Raw genomic sequence first — 6,482 nt, 5'->3', positions numbered from 1 at the left:
CATAGCCATCCAATGAGGTCAGGACAGTTATGATCACCAGGTGACGAAGAAGGAGACTGGGGTACAGAGAGGTTTAGATAACTTTTCCAGGTGGCACAGCCAGCAGTGGCAGAACTGCAGGCCTGGCCGGGCGCTCCGGGTCCGAAGACCACCGCGAAGCGTGCAGAGGGCCCCCAGACGGTGGGGGCATTCGGATTCCAGTCTGGCTTTCCATCGGGCTTGCACTCCGCCGCCGCCGTCCTCCCCTCGCTGGGAGATGAAGTCAGCAGAGATGCGTGGCCAGCCCTCTCACGCTGCCCTCCCCGGGGCAACGGCTCTCCGCGCGGATGCGTGGACGTGGCCGCGGCCACTGGGCTTGGAGCGGAGGCAGCTCCGTGCGTGGCCCGCCCGTCTGGGGAAGAGGGCTCCTGACCCGACTCTCCGCAGGTGCGGGCATCCTCGGCTGCGCCTCTGGGGGACTCCTGGCTCCGGCTCCGGCTCGGGGCGGGAAGCCTCCGGTCTCGGCCAGCTCCTTGTCATCTCAAAGCACGCTCCCCTGTGAACATGACCAGCGGCACAAGTTGCTGATTTACCGAGCAAGCAGGTCAGCTCCAAGGCCCATCCCTTGCGCATTTACAGTCACCCAACCTGCCCACTCAGGGGGCCTGCCCAGGGGCCAGCAGTCAGCCAATGACTGGAAATGTGTCAGAGTAATGGTGAGTCCCGAGGTTTCCTTATCTTTTCTCCATTAAACCTCTCCTCGGTTCCCTCAATCTCTGTCTGCTTTCGTTTGGTAGCAAGAGGCTGCTTGTGGACCACATGGGCTGGTGGTCAGGCAGGGACCAACCTTACTTTCCTCCTCTGGCTGGGACTGACACCCAGGCTCAGACATTCGTGCCCCAGGGCTGTCCTCTGTCCTCATTTCCTCATGGTCACCCTTTAGTCTGAGCACCGAGTTTCTGCTGAAAACCACGCAGCAGGGGATGTTCGCATCCCTGGAGGCTTTGACAATCAAGAAACTGCATTCAAACAAACTGTGTTCAGAGGCACATTTTTTTTCTTTCTTTTTCTTTTCTTTCTTTCTTTCTTTTTCTTTGTTTTTTTGGTGAGGAAGATTGGCCCTGAGCTAACATCTGTGGCCAATCTTCCTCTTTTTGCTTGAGGAAGATTGTCACTGAGCTAATATCTGTGCCAATCTTCCCCTATGTTGTATGTGGTATGCCGCCACAGCATAGCTTGATGAGCAGTGGGTAGGTCCACACCTGGGACCCAAACCTGCAAACCACAGGGCCGCTGAAGTGGAGCACGTGAACTTAATCACTGTGCCACCAGGCCATCCCCGGCATGTTTTTCTTATAGTTTGCAAATACATGCATTCAAATCTAAAATTTTGGTTTCAGAAAACAGCAGCCAAACAGACTTAACAGATTTTACCCATCTGCCACATGTGCACCTGACCAATTTTTTTAAATGGGTAAACATTTTAAAGCTAAGCTCCCCACCCCACCACCCTGCTATTCCTTTGTCACCCACTCCCTCTCAAGGACAAGCACTATTGGAGTCATCAGAGCACCCCATCTCTGGATAGTTCTTACCGATGTGAGCCACTCATGTGGTCAGAATCAACACATCATCCTGTCTGGAGTGACTTGACAACTTACAGAAAAAGCATCCTACTCCCCACTTCTGGACCCTCTTTGGCCTCATCACTTAAGGGGCCCCAGCTCCTTTCCTCGACTGGCTATCTCGTCCCTACAGTTGTGCATGCGGGACTTTGGGGAAGGGGATGTGAAATGCCCAGCTTAGGACCAGTCCCACAGCAGGAGAAGGTTGATTTCCATGACTCTGGTCCCCTAAGGGCCACAAAGCGTGGGTGGTCTGCACAGCAGCCCCACAGCTCAGAATGATTTGGGGGATGCTCTACACCCTAGAACAGGTTGGAAGGGGTGAGCTCCACCATTTGATGGAGGAGAAACAGGCCCAGAGCGGGGAAGCGAATGCGTCAAGATCAGTGGCGAGGTAGCGACTTGACCTGCACTCTTGGCCCGGCCACGATGCGTTTGTGAGCCAGGGGCATCATTAGCACCTTCCTACTCCTCACCCTACAGAGAGCAGGCAGTGAAGATGGGGAACTCCTTCCCCCCACCCCCACCCCACCCATCCCAGAGAGAAGTCAGCCAGCTGCCCTAGGCTCTGAGCTGCTGCAATTCCACTTGTGGGCATCCTACCACTGGGGTCAGCATTTCTGGTCAAGAGAAAAAGGACCAGGGCACCAGGGGTAGGAATCCAGGGCCAGAGCGCCCCCTGCTGTCTAATTGTTAAGCAACCCAAACCTTAGGTCTGCCTCTCAAGAGTTCCTGTGGTTGGGGCCCAGGAAAGCTGAGGGCTGGGTTCAGGGCATACCCCTTCTGGAGAGTCTCTCCTTTTGCTCTAGAAGACCCCTTGGGAATCCCCAGGATCCCTGTCAATGGGAAAATCATGCCCACTGTTTCTCTCTTGCTGCATCCCTGAATGAGTCCACTCAGCATCATCCATTGATGGTTTTCTGTGGACCAGCCACTGGGTCTGGTACTTTGGAGACCAGAAAAAACAAGACACTATTCCAGTCCCTATGGAGTTTCTTGAGTGAGAGAGACAACCAAGGAAACAGAGAGGCAAAGATTTGATGGAGGTGAGTGTAACAGGCTGGGGACCAAGTATCAAGGAAACGGATCAGAGAGGTTCTAAGGGCAGACTGGTGGGGTTTGAAGAGGAAATAGAGGTAGAGAGACCAGACATGGAGAGAGGGGAAACACATTTCTGTGAGAGGAAACAGACCCAGCCAATGCCCCTCCTCACTTGTCCCTTGTCCCAGCTGCTTCCTCTTCCTCCCTCCTAACCCACCATGGGTCACAGTGGCTGTCCACCTTGAGAGTCCACCAACCTCTCCTGGCTGCCGCTCCCCTCTCTGGCCAGGTCCATGTCTGGTGGGATTCCTGTGACTCTCCCAGCCCTCACACCTTGACCCTGCCACCTGCCATTGAACACTTGGCTTCCTGAATCCTGCTCAAGCCTGTCAGCAATCTGGACACTTGAGAATTCAATACACATGAACTATTTCTCATGCAGAGGATGCCGCAAAGTCTAAACCATCCTTTGCCCCTAAGGAAGAGAAGTCATGGCAGGGAAAGAGAGAAGGTGCCAAGGAGTCATGCCAAGAGAAGGTTCTCTGCAGGTTCAGAGGAAGGGCAAGTTTGCTCTGGGCTGTAAGGGCAAGAGGAGGTGGGAAGCAGGGATGGGAACTCCATGGGCAATGGCGCCGGGATGTGCCTGTGGGATGACGAGGAAGAGTTAAGAGCAAAGGCTTGGAGCAGGAAGGCTCAGGATGAGTCTGTGGGACGGCGCATGGAGGAATATTTCCCAGTAGGGAGCTGAGAGCCACTCAAGGTTGGAAGCAGGAAAGGGACACAATGAAAAGTGTGCTTAGAAAGATTCCCGGGACAAAGGTCACCCTGGTCTCTGTCAGCGGCTGTGATCAACCTGCCCTCCAGCCGGGGAGGGTGGAACCACTGCTCCTGCGTGAGCCCCTGGGTTCTGCCCCAGGACTGCTCCCTGCTGGGGCGCTGCCTGCGCTGCACTCAGGGTTCTCGAGGGCAGAATTCCTCCTGCCCGGGTGAGTCAGCAAACAGTGCCCAGCTGACCTCAGGCCCCAAGGAAGCCCGCCAGGGGGTTGGTCCTGATGATAAACACAGGGCTCCAAGCTGAGCTGGGATGGGACACACGGTGGGCCCAGGCAGCTGGGTCTTCACCCTGAATCTGCCACTCAACCACTAAGTGACTTTTTAGAAAACCTCTTTCTTCTCAGCCTCCAAGGCCTTTTGATGGCCACCCCAGCTCCTCACAGTCAAAAAGAAACCTTTTACTTTCCTATGGTTCACACCATGGGCTTTTGTACAAGGCATCATTGTCTTGAAACACAGACACATCAACGGCCTGGGTTATGCCCTCTCTGCGTACCCGCTCAGCTCCGGCCGGCACTGATACTGGAACCCAGCCTCCCGCCTCTGGCTCGGCTGTCTCAGCGGCTCCTCCTCCTGCTTTCCTGGATCCTCCCTGTCCCCAGGCACACCAGGCTGCCTTCAGGAATCTGGGACTGAGGCCCTTGTTTAAGGACTCCTGCTCAGCACAGGGGCAGTGGAGGAGCCCACTAACGGTAGGGTGGGTCCTGGGGGAGCAGCGATGTTCACCCTGGGCAACAGCATTACTTTCTTCATTGTTCTGAGAGTCCTGTCTCCACTCTGGGAAATCAGCCTGAGCTAGAAATCTGACTGTGTGGGAACAACTTGGCCACCAGGGGGCAGCAGAAAACAAAAGCTTTACCTGAAAATGGCTAATTTGGCGAAATTCTCTGCTGGCGAGGGAGAGCAGTGGTTCCCAGCCTGGGCTGCAGATTGGATTCACTTGGAGAGCTTTAAACAACACTGAGGCCAGGTTCCTACCCTGAGAAATTCTGATTTAATTGGCCTGAGGTGTAACTCCAGCATCACAATTTTTGGTCTCCCCAGAGGAAATTTAATTTTTTAAACGGGGAAAGAGGTGGAGGAACAGAAGCAGCGACCTGTCAGACCGTTCTACTTTTCAGCTAGGGCCGAGAACCGTCGGGCTGCACCTCTGTGACTCCAAGTGTGGCTCACAGAACCTCAAGTATCCAGTTAGCCGGGAGCTTGTTAGAAATGCAAAATCTCAGGACCCACTCCAAACCTACTGAATCAGAATCTGCACAAGATCTCCAGGGGTTTTGTGTGCACATTAAAGAAGGGCCCTTGGGAAGAGTCTAGTCCAGTGCCATATCCACACTTCACAGATGCAGAGACTGAAGCCCAGAGGAAAGGATCTATTTGTTCAAGGTCATTGGCCGTGCAGTGGGTGGGATGGCACAGACCAAAAGACCCTGACTCCCAGTCTAGTGCTCACAGCACTCTGCTCCTCCCACCCAGGCTGGGCCTGGGCACCCAATGGCAATAAGTGGTGGCAGGAGTCTGGTGGGGCTTTGGAACTTCCCCACAGCTCTCAGCACATGGACTGCAGGGATGCTGGAGATGGCTAAGATACCATCCCTGGCTCAAGGAGCTTCCGTCCTCATATATAACTCAGGACAGAGACACATGGTATCAGCCAAGTACAACCACTCATCTTGAATCACACTGTGGGGCCACTGTAAATCTAGGAAAACAGAGACAGGAGAAAGAGATCTGCGAGGATTTGTAGCCAGGGAAGGGCTTGGAGGGAGGTAGGTTAGATTTCAGTGGCTGGTGGAGGGATTTCAAGGGACGAATTAAGGGTATTAATAGGCAGGAAAGGGATCGGTGTGACCAGGCACCAGGTAAAGGCTGGGCAGCAGAGAGATAAAGCTGGGTTGGGATGGCAGCTCAGAACACAGATGAGGCCCTGAAAGCAGAGAAGAGCTGCGTACAGCTGGATCAGTCCCTCGGCTGGAGACCGCAGGAGCCGTGGAAGGTGTCTGAGCCAGGGGAGAAGAATGGACCTCTTTCGGGGTGTATTGGACATGGCACAATGGAGGAAGGGGCTACAGGAACCCTCGTCCTGGGAGCTCACTGAGGGCGTGGCTCAAGGCTTGTTCACCTCAAGGTCACCAGCATTTGGTAGAGCCTTGGCCCTTGGAAGGCATCCTAAAAATGACCATCTCTAAGGGAAACCAGCCTTTAACCCAAGGGCCATTTCACACTCAAGGTCCAGATCCCAACAGGAAATCTAAGTCATGCTCTTGTGACCTCGGGCTTGTAACATCCTGGAGTGGGGATGATGACAGAAACTCCCTCATCAGGCTGTACTGAGACTTGCCTGTGACAATACACGTTCCATACCTGTCCTCTCACTGCTGCTTGATATCATGATGACTCCATGCTACTTCTGAAAACCTGTTCGTCCCAGGGCTCCAGTAACTGCACCGCCTTGATTTCCTCTGCAGCCCCTGGAGTTGCTCCTTCATTCTCTTCTTGCCCTCTAATTAATGGCAGCATTTGTCGAGCACTGCGTATATATTAAAGCACTTTACATATATGAGCTCATTTAATCCTACAATACTCCTTTAAGACTGGTTCTATTTGTTCCCCGATTTAAAGGTGAGAAAACTCAAGGACAGAGCTCCCACATGCACACAACAGGGGTTTGAGTTGGGTTACCGGATCAAACGCCCCCTCTAACCATGCTTTCATGTGTCCTCCAAGGCGAGCCTGCCCAGGACTCCCCCTTGGCTCCTCCATGACCCTCGAGCCGCACTTGCTCCCTCCGTAACTCCTCCTCTGTCAGCTGGGGGAGCCCGTTTCAATTCTTTGTTTTGAGTCTTCATCTTCTTCTTTGACCAACAGACCCACATTTCCGAAGGCCAGTGGAAGTCTGTCCCCTGAAACCCAGCCAGCCCCAAGCTCCTGGCCCCTGAGCCCCAGACAGCTCATCTCTTGTACCTTCCTTAGAGCACTAAGTTCATTCTGTCCGGACCTCTA

Source organism: Equus asinus, chromosome 28 (genome assembly GCF_041296235.1).
Source record: "Equus asinus isolate D_3611 breed Donkey chromosome 28, EquAss-T2T_v2, whole genome shotgun sequence".
NCBI classification, from domain to species: domain Eukaryota; kingdom Metazoa; phylum Chordata; class Mammalia; order Perissodactyla; family Equidae; genus Equus; species Equus asinus.
The sequence above is the reverse complement of the archived record's forward strand: the minus strand, read 5'-3'. Positions refer to the sequence as shown.